This window comes from Atractosteus spatula, chromosome 4, assembly GCF_055471065.1.
Source record: "Atractosteus spatula isolate fAtrSpa1 chromosome 4, fAtrSpa1.hap1, whole genome shotgun sequence".
NCBI classification, from domain to species: domain Eukaryota; kingdom Metazoa; phylum Chordata; class Actinopteri; order Semionotiformes; family Lepisosteidae; genus Atractosteus; species Atractosteus spatula.
In genome coordinates this window covers 60,575,752-60,592,468 of record NC_142709.1, presented here as the reverse complement: position 1 = coordinate 60,592,468, position 16,717 = coordinate 60,575,752, and positions in this window count along the sequence as shown.

Sequence of the window (16,717 nt, the reverse complement as noted above, 5' to 3'; positions counted from 1 at the left end):
TTAGTTTACTTTTAGCTCTTAACCCAACTCTTTATTCTGAATCCAATTCCCTCCATTTCTCGTCATACTTTCACTTGCTATTACCATGGATTTAATCCTAGCTCCACCTTAAATCTGATTCTCGGAGTCGTTATCTCCTAGGTACAGTACAACCCAGTCCTACACGATTCCTAAATTAATCCTGGTCCTGTAGAACCGTAACTTGGCTTGTGGAGTAGAGGTTAGGGGGTCTGGATTCTTGAGTGGAGATTCACAATTTCAGGCGGGGACATTGCTGCTGTTTGCTTGAGCAAGGAGCTTTACGTGGACTGCTCTAGCAAAGTCAGCTTTGTAAATGGGCACCAAGATTTATGAGTAAAACACAAATTAATTGTAACACCATTCAGTGACTCAGCCAAATTAATGATTCTAGACACATCTCTTATCCTAGCCTCAAAGTTAACTATTAACCTTTTCCTGGGGATTCATTGGTCTTCTAGTTTTTATTCCACCTGATGACTGAACTGTTGAACTACTATTAACTGCTACAGTACATAACCTTTTCCAAGTCTTTTATCCTTAAGATTTTGGCTTCCTGGCCTGAACCAAAATGACATCTTAAGAAAGTTTGCAACCAAGAGGCAGTTCGACCTTTAATTCAACCCAAGTTTAACCCTACCCAAATCTTGTAATATAATGCTAAATCTTAATTAATTATATCCTAACCAAGTCAAAAGATGACTATTTCTTCTGTCAATTTGTTATTGGAAAAAATAAGTCTCAGACCTATTTAAAATTTACAAATGTGCAGACCATTACTCTTTAAGTTCACACGTATTTTCACGTCACATCATTTTCCTTATGTTTGTCATTTTAATTTTCAGTGAAATTAAAAGAAAAGTTGTGAAAGTACACTCATTGCACGTGTTTATGTTCTAAAGGAAATTAATGAACACCACGTTAACAACAGTGTTGTTTGAGATCGTGGAGTGTTCTCACAAGTTACGAGTCTTCTGCAATTGGAAGCCTCTCTCATGGTCATTGCCTGCATCTACATTGCGTGGAATGTGAATCGGGTCCTTGGATTTTGTAACTCAGCATCTGGTGGCATGTTTTCAAATTGTTGAAGGGCATGGCAAAATCCAAAGTAACGTAGCAAGCCCAGACTGAGGGAGGAAAAAAAACTGATGAGTTCAAAGTCATTTCTGTATACTGCTTACTCTTTGTAAGGGCTGTGAAAAAGTCCATCTGCCGTTATTCTTTTTTTTCTTCTCTTCTAAAAAATAGAGCTGCAATGTGCTTAATGTGCTGTGATTTAACAGAGTTCAATGAGGTTAAAAAGTAACTGCATACAGAATGCAATGTTGACCAATGATTTCAACAAACTAATTCTTAACTGCAATACAATTCCTAGTTACAGTAGACGCACATACAGTACCACAGTATTAGTATTTTACAGATTGTGAAATGTAGATTTCTGTAGAGGCTTGTGCTGCCACTACTAAGATGTTTTTTTTTGTAACTTTGATCAGTAACATCTGTATATAATTATATAAATTAATATACACAACCTCAGGCACACAACAACCACGTTCAGGAATGGAGAAGCGTCGTGTTTACAGCCCATCTGTGCTTTCAGTCACAAAATTCAATAAATGGGCCTGTTTATCATTTTTCATTTTCAGATGTTAGAGCATTTAAAGCTACTGTACCTGTAACCCATTACATGCCCAGTCAACTATGGGTTTTCCAGTTCTCTGTGTTTGAGCGCTTGACTTTTTTGAAGTTTGTAATGATTAATTTGGTAGGTGATGTACATCCAATACAGAATGAGCGTTCGACTGTAGTAACAAATAGACTTTGCCCCACACAGAAATAAATGCATGTCTTGTCTTGCTTTGCTTAGCTAGAATTCTGTAATAATCTCAGTCATTTACCACCTTGAAGGAGCCATATTTCTACATGATTATTTTAAGTGCAATCTGTTCCTTATGACCTCGGTTTAATAGTGGCATGTCTCATCTCAGATTCGATTTCAAAATCACAGAGCTGAGTGGTGGCTATTAGAACCGAAGGGACTGTTGGTGCACAAATTGTTTCCTTATCACTGATTATGCATTTTTTATAATAAAGGGCTCCTTTTTGTCATTCAAACAGTAGTAATCTTAGTAAAAAAAAAGAAGTAAAATATTGATTTGTTTTAAGCTACACAAAGTTGTAAACAAGACTGAAAACCTTCCAGGAATTACAAGGACGGCATTCAAAAACTGGTTTTAGTCATCAGCATGCAAGACAGAAACTCTCAACACAATGTTTTGAAGTATGGAACAGGAAAATTGTAAGGATTACTGAAAAATACTGTAACTGCTTATCAAGTTCTCAAAACATGAGAATTATGAGGGACTGAAAGATTGATTGTGAATCACTTCTTCCCAGTAAATGGGAAAAGGAGGTGAATCATAGGGGCTGATCGTAAAGCCATTGATGACTTTGGCCCGAAGCAAGGAGGCTACAAACTCAGGGTCGGAGGCTGGTGGCTGTGTAATTTGAAGGAGGAAGACTGAAGAAAACAGAAATTAAATAAATAAAAGCCAAATGAAAGGCCCTAGTGTATGAAACTAGGAGCAAGGCGAGATTGCAATTTGGAGGAAGGTCTGGGAATATTGATTATGGGTGGTGAGATTAAATACCAGCCCTCTGGGGGCACGTACTGTAAGGCCGACTGGGCTGGGGAAGGGTGGGGAGGCACTATGAGCGAGTATACTGTATGCTGGACCACAATAACTGCAGAGATGGAAAATGCAGAAGAGAAAGAACATGAGGAGAAATTGCATTTATTGCAAACTTGGCAACCTTTGGTGAACAAAATGGGACAGCCAAGTTTCACAGCAGATGTTTGAAGTGTGAATCTCTGTTACTGCTTTGAACATTTCATGCTCATGCTTCTATTTATGAGTCCTGTGTGACATTGTAGATGACAGCTAAACGTCCTGTTTAAAAGATCAGTACGTTTCATATACAGAACATTTTTGAATGGGAGACATGCTCTGTCAGTGAAAGGTGAACCACTTTTAGGCCTAAAACACTATTAAATGTGAATATTGAAACAATTATCTGGCAAATGCAAGAACCTACTAATGTAGAAATTCAGTTAAATTAAAGTATATGCAACAACCACATCCATCTCTGATAATACTTCTAGTTAGACACCAACCAAAAAAGGAAGAGTACTATAAATGGGAGACCCCTTTGCTGTAGCTGCCTAGCTGCCTGGGCCCAAGCTAGGGACAGTGCTGGGGTGAACAAGAAAGCCAGATCCAGTACAGACTGATGTTGTGTGCTCACACATGTGTGAGAAGTGGGAGGCAGCAATCGAGGATCTTACAGTGGGTATATACACTTACAATGCCAGATATACAGTAGGCACGCGACATACAGTAGGTGTGGCGCGTTGGATTCTCGACCGGAAAAGAAGAAAGGGGGAAGGAATGAGAACAGTGTGGGCAAGATGAGGAAGACAGAGATGAAAATTGAAGGGGGACAGAACTGCCATGGGGACAGGTGCCGCAGTCGCTCAGACTTTCTGGACGCTTTGCTCACATCAGGCGACCTGGAAGAAAAAACACCGACGGTATGATGGGCGCAGAGCTGCTTGATTTCAGTGGAGCATTGAGGCTGAAGAGGCAAGAGAGTGACTCTGAACCTGGATCAACACAATCAAGGTAAGATCGTGGTCATACTGGATGTGAAACATGCCCATCTGTGACAATGTGAGATGCAGAGTACTAGCATGCGGCGCTAGCTTTTATATGCAGGGAAGTGCAAGTGTAGAATTTGATCTCCACCGAACCTTCTGATCAAGACCCCCATGCTCCATTTTGTAACACTTTGTAAATAGGACCCAAGTGTCCCATGTAAAAAAACAATTCGTACTGCATTGCATCGTTGTTTGTGCTTGTTATTGATTTCAGCAGGGACATGAGATATCAATGTAATTGCTTTCTTCCACACTCTATATGGATGCAACTTGGTACATATGTACTGTAAAGAAAATACTACTGTAATTTAATTATAAGAAATAAAATGCTGCACTTTTGTTTGATGAAAGTAAAATGTTTACATGGAAAACTAGGTTGATCATATACATTAGCATCAGCAGAAAATGCCAGCTGGCTCAAACATTTTTAGTACAGTCAACAGGAGGCCCTGACAGCTGTAAATCTGTAAGTCTGGATAGTGAAACAGATGCCATCTTGAACTTATCTCTGTAGTTACACCCCAGGGGAAGAACCAGCTCAGCAGGCAAACTGGAAAAAATTTTTCCAGATCCTTATCAGAGGCTATCAAAGGAGCAAATAAATAAAATAATATCGAATGACAAACAAAAGGTTTTGTTTTTATTAATCAAGTTGCTTGTTCCTCCTATTGAGACAGATTATAGTATACAAAAGCTTCTTTAAGGGACAAAAATTAAATGTTGTTAGCTGCTTTATAATAGCGATTACCTTGCTTCCCCTTGTATGCTGAAAATTTTACCTCAGCCTTTGATAGCAAAAAAAGCAACATTTCAGTTATTTGTCAAATCCTAATTAATTCAACACAGCACCAAAGTTTATTCGGGTCATGTATTGAGAGTTTATTTGGTGTAACTCAACTGGCTGAGGAAATGGCAACCTGTCCATCAGGATGTGGCTACCAGGATCCCAAAAGAGATCAAAACAACCCCATTACATTGATGCGCAGCTCTTCAAGACATAGAGTATGGTCTGCACTCTTTTGGTTGAATGAATTTGTTTGAATATAGGCAAAGCGTGGTAGGCTCCAGAAGGTTGGCACCAACCTAGGTCTGAGGTAAAAATTGGAATTCCGTGATGAACTGTAGAAGATGCTCTGTTTACCTGAAAGAACTAACCAGAACACAGCCATGGTGTATGAGCCGGTGGTTAAGTACCCACTTGCTGATGCTTGTCAGTGAATAGACTGGGATGCTGCCAGTAAAGGACATCACAAGAATAAGAGACTCCTTACATTGATAATTGAATTGACCTTGTAGTACTACTGCAGGCAAGCAGGCAAGCAACGAGTCCTGCCAAGTCCATTTGTTTCATCTGAAGACTGATTGTCTCCAGACGAAACACCAGAATAAAGTGGATAAAGCAATGGTCTTTTGAAGGACGCCAATAGAGCTGTAAGTGGAAGAGCTTGGGCTTGGAACGCTGGGGGCAGTCAGGGGCCGACAGCAGGAAAGGAACGCTGGGGAAGAGGAAGAGTATAAAGCATCAGAAACAGGCTGGGGCCGAAGGTGTGGTGGGGGTGACGCACGATGATGAAAGGAGGCAGGGATTGTGGAAAGAGGGAGAGAAAATGAAAGGGAGGAGGTGGAGAAGGGGAAGTGGCTCCAGGGTCAAGGTGGAGAGAAGAGCAGACAGCATGGGAACTGCGAGGAGCTGCTTGTTTTGTGTGGAGGATGTGGAAGACCAGCTTGCCAGAAGTAGGAAGGGAACGTCTACCTTGGCTTGGAGGAGTCAAATGGTTGTCAAATTTCTAAGACTGGCTGTGTGAGAAAAGTCAGCGGGCATAAGGAGATGAAAGGGGGTGGAAGCGAGTAATAACATCGTCTCCTGTGAGATGATGCCATTACTTGCACAGGAACAACAGAGTTTTAAAGTTGGAGATGGAGAATTGGAAGGCAAATACTTTGTCTAGCGAGAGAAAATGCAGAGAAAAAGATATTTAAAGGTATGCTGAGGAGGTGAGATATTTATTCGTAGAGCAGAGAGCAGAAGTGATGAGTAAATGCCAACAAATATTTTCTCAAATGTAGAAGAATAATTGCATTCCCTTTCCTTCCTTGTTTTATACCGTTAAGCAATTGTTGTCCTTATAAATAAGCAAGAAATAAGTCTTAGGGATCTTGTAGTTTAAGTCGAGGCCCTTTGTGTATTTACTGTACTTTTGAAATTATTCAAATAAGCATCTCACTCTTGAATGGGTACACAGAGAAATTCAAAACACGTCTTAGCTGGTTCACAATAGGATTCTTTCATTTACTGTATGTGTTTCATATTATCGATGAAAAGAAGACAGAGGCTGCAAAACACGGTACTGTATATATTTAATTAAGTCTGACAGCTAGTCTCCAAGGAGCCACTACCTATCTGGAAACACTAGTTATCTGTGATTTCAATCGATTTGGTTTTGTTTCCCTTCGTTTCCTTCTTCTTCTGAGACTCTTCGTATTCAGGTAAATTAATCAGTGTAGTGATTTCTTAGTTAGCTTGACTGTCTTTTACTGACTGGTTCCGACACAAAACTGTTTTCATCTTTGTATGCTTATTCCAAAATAGGACCTTAGGGACTTCAATTTGTTTTAAACCATTATTTGTCTGAAACAGTGCTTTATCGAACTTTCTTCTGTTTCTAAATATATTTCTGGGCTTAGTAATTTGTGATTAAAATTCCTTCTGGATTCTTTCCACTCTAATAACTCCAGTCTTGTATTTTTACAACAAACACACGGAGAAACATGACATAAGCTTTGGTAATAATTCGTAATGAACATACTTCTCCTTAACCATAATCAAATCATTTTTAAGTTGCTATTGAAAAAAAAAAATGTGTAAAACATGAATATCAGTTTCTGCACTAAAGTGTTATAATAAATATTACAAACAGTATGTAGTGAATTACACTGGAATATTGTTATACTGCTGTTCTGTTCTACAAATGATAATGAAAGTGTACAGAATGTCACTTATGTTGTACTACTCTTACTCTGTATTAAAAATGTAATTTAGCTGCACCCTTTTAAAATATTGATTTTTTTTTTAAATCTAAGTATGATGTTGAATACAAGGTCGGGTAGAGGTTAAATTCCAATATTGCTCTTCCATTTCCTTGTGCATAAAAACTCTCTGGAGGTGCGGTGCGCTGCATTCATCCTTCAAGCACTCAGCATTTTGCTTTGCTGCAGACGGATTTGTTTCACATTTGGTGCTGCTGGGACCTCTCCGTCTTTGCGTTCAGCCAGGGCTCCAGAAACGTTCCCACTTACTGTATTCAGCCTCAGCCCTCCACTGAAAAACAAGTGGCTCTGCTTCCACCCTGAGGTCTGCATTTTTCTCTTTGGTCTTCTAATGCTATTCCTTTACATTCACTGATTCAGTTTTGCATTATTAGAAATTGACCAAACAACTGAATTGCTGGGTATTGCTTGTTACTTTAATGATTTTTTCTGCAACATACAGTATATAGTGTGCGAAAGCTGACCATGCATAACATGTAAGAGTCCGGGGGTAACTTCAATCAGACTTGGTCCTGGACAAATCAATTGCTTTTAAATAGCCAAGCACAACTTTCATTGTGACCTTCAAATGATTATCCTCCAGCTGATGCCTCTATGTAGAACAGAGTAAATGTTTGATGAATAAAGGTCTTGTGCAGGCATATAAAAGATTGAAATTGCTTTGTGTACATATACTGTAGTAACATAGACCCAACCTCATTTCACCAGTATCTTTTACCAACATTACAAAGTAATAATAAAATGTTTGAAATTTCTCTTAATCTTCTGTTTTCAAAGTGTGACTGATAACTTTCAAGGATAAAATTGTCTTTGAATGACCTACAGTTACTGTAATTGATGTGTGGATTCTTTGAGCTTCTACAATATTGGATAAACTGTGCAGCCTGTACTACAAGTCATCACAGTCTCTTTAATACGCTTCAGTAATTAAGAAGCCTCTGACACAGAAGAAAGAGGCCTGCAAGTATAGAAAAAATATTTTACATATGAATCCATTCATTTCAACTTGGTATATGTAATACCATACTGAGTATGTTATGCAGCAAATTAAATACACCATGAAAATGCTGTCATACATAGGAAATGAAACACTATCCTGACTGTTAATATTAATGAGCATCAATGGTATTGAAAGTATTTCTACAAGTATTAATTGTATGTTACATTTTGTATGCATTTGTTTGTACTGTAATTTTGCCATGGTAGACAGGAAGAATGGATTACAGGTATATCCAAAGATAAGTATACTGTACATAGATTACTATTGAAATAACCATATTAAGCATGCAATCATGAAGAAATATGAGGTAAGAAAGTCCAACAAATTGATTTTTTTCTGGTAATGTTCCCCTCAAAATGTACACTATACTGTAGCTGTTGATCTACCCTTTTTTAAGATACAACTCAGATGGCATCCTAGATGACTGTTTTGTAAAGTAATGACTTTTTTGATTTAGGATTATGTTGAGAAAGGCTTTTAAAATACCCCATTTTAAATATTTAAGTGTTTGTAGTCTGCCATTTTAAATATACAGTACATAAGAAAAGATTGTTTTATTACCTTTATGGGAGTTTGCTTTGCAGTAGTGCTGTAAACTCTAGTTATGGTATGCAATGATTATTTGATATACTGTTGCCCATTTTCAAATTCTTGCTAAAACTTTGTGCTTGCTTTGAGTATATTTTAATTTTAAATCCATGTTTATTTTGTGGTTTATTATGTGATGTTTTGGTGAACAATGCTATGCCTAAGATTTTTTTTTGTTTTATTCCCTTTTTCTCATAAATATGGACAATTTTATAGATTAGGATAGAGTCAGAATTGATTAACAAATGTCAATTCATACATTTGCTTGCAGAGTCTTTTATGAGTTTAAACCTATATTTTCTGGTCTGTTAGAAGTGGGTGTTGTACAGTAATTACTGATTTTCCTTCTATATTTCTTATGTTATTTGTGCAGTGTGGGGTCATAGACTTGCCACTATCTGACTGGAAAACATCTTCTGACTTAGGAAGGAGTTGGAAGATATACATTCAGCCAGGTACTGTAAGTAGCATTCGTTATATTTTATGAACAGAAAATTACTCTTTCAATTAATTATAATAGCTTACACTTATATAGCACTTTTCTGGACACTCCACTCAAAGCACTTTACAGGTAATGGGGACTCCCCTCCACCACTACCAATGTGCAGCCCCCACCTGGATGTTGCGACAGCAGCCATAGTGCACCAGAACACTCACCCTACATCAGCTATCAGTGGGGAGGAGAGCAGAGAAATGAAGCCAATTCAGAGATGGGGATTATTAAGAGGCCATGATTGTTAAGGGCCAATGGGCCAGGACACCGGGGTTACACCCCTACTCTTTTCGAGAAATGCCCTGGGATTTTTAATGACCACAGAGAGTCAGGACCTTGGTTTTACATCTCATCCGAAAGACGGCGCTTGTTTACAGTATAGTGTCCCCATCACTATACTGGAGCATTAGGACCCACGTGGACTGCAGGGTGAGCACCCCCTGCTGGCCCCACCAACACCTCTTTCAGCAGCAACCTTAGTTTTTCCCAGGAGGTCTCCCATCCAGGTACTGACCAGGTACTGACCAGGCTCACACCTGCTTAGCTTCAGTGGGTTGCCAGTTGTGAGTTGCAGGGTGATATGGCCGTATTCGATTGTTCATTGAATTAGTAATTTAATATTAAATATCAAGTGATGGGCTTTCATGCTGTAAATGTTTATGCTATAGAAAATTAGCATCTAGGTTATAAGGTCTTTCTTGCGCTAGCTTCGTATTATTTCACCCAAATTAAACAAAACTGTATTATTATTGATATTACAGTATATTTAATTTGATGATAACGTATTCTGTGGATAAAAGGCTTTGCTGCAATAGTTCCTACAGTGTTTTGCAGTGGATGACAGCTAGCATGATTTAATTACCTGAGTGAAATACACTGACGATTGCAGTTTTGCCCAAATCTATAGATATTACAATAATGCATTTAGGCAAAAGCCTAATAATGCAGAGGTTTGTTCAAATTGATTTTGAGGTCTTACATACATATTTTATCCTTGTTTTTACATTTTAATGTTATTTGCATCATAATATGAGATGTTTCTTAGCTTTTGCGATGTACTGTATACTGTACGTGCTTTCTTATTTCTTGACAGCTGTGGTAAAACGAGCTGCACCTTGAGGATAATACTCTCTCTCTCTTTTTGTTAGTAGTGAAATTAACAGACGTTAAAGGGGAACCACAGTCCCAATTTCTCAGACTGGCTATGAAATCTTGGGAACAAAATTGTGAACTTTGTGAAAGTACTGTAAGTCGCCATGTTGTCACAAACCTCTGGTCTCGTAATGGGTGAGATAATATAATGCAACGTACGAGCAAATTTAATGTAGGGTGGGCAGCAGATATTTCACTGCAGAAAGATTCCAACGTGATCTGCATGCAGACTTAACAAGTAAGTTCCAATTATCGGCAAAACCATCTGGATGTTGAGAGCAGTATTTAAAAGAAATGTCTCCACAAGCCTGCTTGTTTACAATGTAATAGGGCCTCATCACGTCACTGGAAGTTTTAGTGCATACAGTACCTGGTAATTTCCTCTACTTTGTCATGTAAATTGTATTTACAAGTAAATTGGAAGGTTTTGTAAATTGGAGGTATTACAAGTTACTCCGTACATTTTACGTGTGGACTCATCAATTCTTTCTACCTCAGAAATATGAAAATAGCATTGCGGTTCCCCTTTGGGGTGGATGTCCAATTCAATTGCCCTTCCACTTTCATTTTGCGTCAAAGCTCCCTGGATGCACGTGGCACTGCACACATCTTTTGTAGCACTCGGTATTTTGCTTTGTTGCGGATGGACGAGTTTTGCACTCATCATTGCTAGGATACTTACACTACTTCACCTCATTCATCTCCTACAAGTCAGGACTTGAGTCGCCTTTTCTCCTCTTCAGGTTCAACCCTTCATTGAACACATGTGGCTCCTCTCCTGCCACGTCTTCTGCGTTTTCAATCAGTTCTGATGTTGTCAAGCCTTCCAGAACCTCTCAAAAATAGAGGCAGTTTTGTCTTCCCTTTTCCCTGTCTGTTCTGTTTCTTTCTAATCCCACCCTCTCTGCTTCCCCTCCCCTTCCCCTTCTTATCTCTGTTTCTGGTCAAATGTCCAATCTACCACACCTATGGTCTCATCCTATATCTGTGGTTTTGCCTCGGCAAGTCAGTTTTCTTGAAAACATCCGGTTTTAATTTAATATTTTAAAGCATTATTATGTTTTGGCATTTTTTTCCTTGCAGTACAGACATAATTTGCATGAAGAACAGTTAAACTTAAATAATCACACGGTGTTGGTTAAAGTTGTATGGTCAAATCCACAATGTAAGGGTGAGCTGCAGGGTTCGCTAGATTGTGGCTCTCCAAGACTAGGACTGGCTTCCCCAGGCCTAGTTTGTTTGAATCTGCAGTGAAAGTGAACTAGGCTGACCATAGTGTCATTGTTGATAGCATTCACTATACCATGGCTTTCCAAAACAGAACCTCTGGTGGTTATTTTGAATTGAGTTCCTTCCAGGTTCCTACTTGTATTTTGTGTTTGTTACATGTGAAGGGAATTTAAAAACCATCCTTTATTTATACTATATCGCCTAAGGTATGTAATGAAAGGCAAAGAAATGAAAGGTAAAAGGTGTGTAAAGCAAAGAAATATTGACCTTTTGAGGAAGTATGATGTATTTGAGATGTGTGGGAATATAACTTCATATCTTACTGTGTAAAACAGTGTCATACAACCTATAGTCTTTGACATACAGTAGCTAAACTCATTTAAAAATTCACAACATTTAAGGAGTCAAACTCCACTGAAAATTGCAATTTCATTGCAAAAAGGTACTACATTTTGACGTTAACAGTAAACTACAAAGCCAGACTTGAGACCTCTGCATTGTAGATTCCCAGTCTCTGCAAAAACTGTTATAATCTTGCCACTGAGTTGAATTAAATTATTTTTATTTGTGTCATCAAACATTTCAACATCAAGGCCTCACATTTTGTCTGCTGCATGATTGTCTTATGAGGCACAGGTGGTGTGTCTTAAGATAAGTAAATAAATAATTATTTGCTTTTGGGAGTTAATCATTATGGCCGTGAAAGATAACGGAAAAAGTTCTTACTCATAGAAAATGTGTGCCAGGAGCATATTCCTTATAATATTACACTGAGATGCATCAAGGACACAACACATCCGCAAACTTCAATTTTCTGAAAAAGAAAAGTAAAATCACATACTGTAAAAGCCTAAGAAGCTGACTGTCCAATTTTAGGTCTCACATCAAGATCTTATTCAAACAAGCAGGTAGCATGTTTGATGTAATTTGAAGGGAAATGAGAAGAGACTTCTCCCCTCCAACACAATGACAAGAGCTGTTAAATGTTGAAATTCTACTGCTTTATTTTTCCAGCATTAAAACAAAATATATTTCAAGAGCCAAAGTTGTGAGAATGTGTTAGGCAGAGTAAGGGCTCACATCTCTTGTGTCCAGAAAGAATGTTAAAAAATGTTTTTCAGAAGCTCTGTTATATAGTATCTCTACATTTGGCTGAACAGTGTAGTAACCTCAAAAAGGCACAATGGATGAAACAGAAAAAGCAACATAAAATTGTATTTCTGTAAAACCGCACACCATGAAATTAAAACTACTGAGTTATTTAAAAGCAGAAAAGTCAGATGTTGTAGAATGTTGTAGAAACAGCCCCCTTCTATACACACTGCATTTAAAACCACAACAATGTAATAACAGATAAGTTTGCATTCTTTTATATACAGTACAAACATACAGTATGCTGTATAGCTTATATCTAAACGTGATCATGATAACTTATGAATATTGCATTAAATATACAAATGAGAGAGAAACTGGAGTTTAGAGGATTAAAATGACAAAACACCACACAGATAACCCTTTTAAATGTTATTCTTGAAACAGGGTATCCATGGGCGTACTGCTAGTAAATCAACTATTTTTATTAGCCTTAATGTTATTGTTATGTTCTTATTTCTACAGAAATGAGAGCAAGGCAAAGCCTTCTAAAGCAGTTTCTAGAAAACTAAACAGAAATCCTCTGTCCAGAACCTCAGGTTGATTGCTCTTGAATCAATTGTTGTGTCACCCTCCTCCTGGCCATGTGGGGGCTGCTTTTTCTGAACCGCTTATCCTCACCTAAGGGCTTGCTCACGATTGTGCCTTCAGTCCAGTAGTCAGTGGCACAGAGGAGATAATTCAAGCTGACAGAACCCTATCTCTCTGCTGCTCAGAGAGGAAAAACAACTCCTCCTCATCTACTTTAACAAACAAAACTTCCTGATCCTTCCTTTGGGACAGCACATTTTAAAGTCATGCCTGACTGAGTTTATTTTAAAATGAAAACAGTGTCCTGGTGGCTGAAAGGAAGGAAATCCAAAGTGGACACTGCTCCCACCAAGGTGACTCCAGTCCCTCCAGAGAAAAATGGCATACATTACTAGACAAATTAATATTAATGTATCATTAAAGAAATGGAAGACATCATTTGGGAAAGCCAAGATTAGTAGTGGTGATCAGAGACCTGTGTAAAATCTCTAAGCATATTGCAAATCCCCTTTGATTTCCTGGCAGCGACATTCAGAGAGTTAAAATTCAAACCAACTCACTAGCAGATATACAGTACTGTTCATGCCATCATATCAAATAACAGCTTGGATAGACACAAATTACCACTAAACTTATCCTTTTATGAAAGCACTGAAAGTAATATAAGAGATCTGGAGAGAATATGATCAATAAATTGGCTGCCAATTTAAATGCAAGGTTTTGTACTGTACTGTATATGGATAATAAAATTTTGTAGGACCCAGTTCATACCCTGGAGGACACAGAACAAGAGATCAAACTGGAGAAAGGTCCTAGGAGGGGTTTGCCACTTTCAGAATCTAGGCTAAAGCTCTACAGCCCTAACCCCCTGGACAGCTATGGGACCTTCAGGTTTTCATTCCAACCAAACCCCAAACACATAAATGGATTAATCAGTTACATTATTCAGCAGAATTAACATGTTTTCTGCAATTTCTGCTAGTAGAACTTTTAAGACTACCTCCTGTATACAACCTACGGGACTATGGAACTCCAGGACAAAGGCTGAACATTCCTGATCTCTAGACAATTCACAGAAGCAATCAAAAAGGCAAATGGAATTGAAGGGCCAGTGTTAACTTTACTCATTGCTATAAATAATACAATCTAAATAAGTGAATAACGTACTGCTATTGCTATTTGTTTTAAATTATTGAATATCAAAATGAAGCTCATGTGAGCAGTCCTGCTCGGGGCATATTGCAGATCAGTTAAAATATAAGCCCTATGTTTTATTTTATATTAAACTTTATCTTAAGAATGCAGCAGCATGACTTGGAGGATGAAACCAGCAGGCTACCAAGGCACTCTGGAGAATATAAAGTTCTGCTGCTGCTTCCACAACCCGGAACACTGGCAGGACACAGCTATTCCACAGCCAGGCATTGCATTACACGCTGACATTGCGCAAGGCAAGATGACCCAGCCTTCCCCCACACATTAAGAGAAGGCTTTAGCCCGAAGCACCAGCAGGAGGTAGAAACCAGGGTGTTTTTGTGTGACAGGTTCAGTGAGTAGCGCAGTGGGTCCCTGAAGTAGAATACCAGAAAGAGCAGGAGAAGTTGCTGCAGCAGCAAGAGGAGAGGCGGAGTCTGACACTGAGCATCTCCACAGCCCAGGGGGTTGCAGGTCTCAGGTCTGGGCAGCAGCACGTGCTCTGCATGTAAATGGCCTGGCCAAATATTGCTTCATTGCCCCAATGTAAAATTGTCCAGTTGTGTAATATCTGTCACTGTGCAAATGTACAGCTGGGCAAAAGGGAGTGGAAAAGAAGACAGGGACCAGGAAGGAGGAGACAAACACGTGTACCAACTGCTTGACCTCCCACCACTGCCAACTCCACCCCAGTGCTGGAAAGTGCCCAGGCTCACCCCACCCATTGGATCCAAAATGTTGATGAATATGATGAGAATGCCAGCCCTGCAGAGGGCACAAATTCTACAGTTGCAAGAAACACCAGTTAGGGGGTAGCTGCCTCCCGTGAGTTCAGCGGAATGATAAGATAATCGCTTGTATTTATCCAAATTGCTAGAAGGTCGGCAGTGCACCATGTTAAAGGTGTTACAAATCATGGTGTTCCTCCGTCTCGCCACCAGAGGGCACCCCAACCTCTAGTGCCTGCTCTAACTGCGCAGCAGAGGCGCAGACCAAGCAGACGTCAGTAGCCAATCCATGCTTGCCTAGTGTCCCTCGCTCACCATGCCTCCCCTCCTCAAGCCTATTTAAACCCTGCTCATTGTTCAAACAGTGCTCAGTATTGTTGTCCTTACTCTGAGCTCTGAATCTAGCCTTCGGTACATTCTTCCCTTGTTCCTGCATTTATCTCCTGATCCTGTTTACTTCCCTGTTCATTCGTTGCCTTATCTTTTTTCCTGAGTTTTGTCTGCTTGTTGCTTCCTGGTGTGGTTTTCTTCAGTTTGGTGTTTTCGGCCCCTGGTCTTTTGTTTCCTCTCAGACTCCTTACAGTACCTGTTTTTTGGATTTTGGCCTGTTTCTCAACTCTGAATTTTGAATTGTGTTCCTGGACCTTGGTTCTAGATTTCTCCTTCTGGCTTTGGACTCTGGCTTTTCTCCTCAGGCTCTGTCTTTTTAGGATTTCCCTAATTCACTATTTTGGATCTTTGTGACCTTTGAACTCTCATGGGGTCCATTCCCTGGTTACTGAGCTGTGGACCAACCTTACACATGGGGTGTGATAAAACGACAAACTGGGGGAGATATTAAATCATTATAAAAATGAAGGTCTGACACCAGTTCTGCAATGCAAAGAAGCTGAATGATAATATACCCTTTAAAGTCGGGGCTTATCGAACTTTACTTATCACGTGTGTACTGCTATTCTCCTACACAGTTTGCTAATAAAGTAATTAAAGCTTAAACCTAGGCAGAACCAATAGATATTTATCACAATAATACACACAGCTATACAAGACACACACTTCTATCAACATGGAAAGTGCAGATTTCTACCAGTGTAATCTAAAGACAACAATTTTTAGATCCAGCTGACCACAGAGATTGCTGTGTGTCGGCATCAAAGAAGGTTAGTTAGGTAGACATATTGGAGTCAAACAAAGAAAAATCTAGATTAACCAATTCACTAATCTATCCCAAGTCTTATTTACGGGCTCCAGCAACCTGAAGAGATGTCCACCTGGCCGTGGCCAACCAGATGATGTTGCAACATGTTGTCCTGTGTCTAGTGTTGCCCCCTACAATGGCATGGACTTCCCTACAGTTAAAACGGTTAAAAATAACCAGCCTAAAATCATATCTTAAATCAGGCCAGTATACAAAAGTCTTCTCCAGGTTGAAGGGGAAAGAATGAGCGAATCAAGCAGACAGTTCGCTGACAACACCCCACAACACGGTTGCAGTGTTGCAGTGGGATTTACAGGTAACTCCTGATAATCTGCCAAAAGATTTGACTAGACTGAGAGCCCTGAAAGTGACTTTCCGATGGAATCCTGATAAAAGACATCTGAGAGGAGAAGTGAGGTTTTCAGATTTTTAAAGGGAATCAATAATGTTTATCTATATACTGTATAGATAAACAATATACGTTATTTCATGTTACAGAACACAAGATCATAACTGGAAAATGAATGCTCGATTGATCGCATTATGAAAATACAGTAAAAATATTACACTGCACAAAATGAACACAAACTATAAAGAACAGATCTGTTCATTGAACAGGTAGGTGTCAACGTGCAATACAAGGTTAAGAGCCGATATTACACCATGC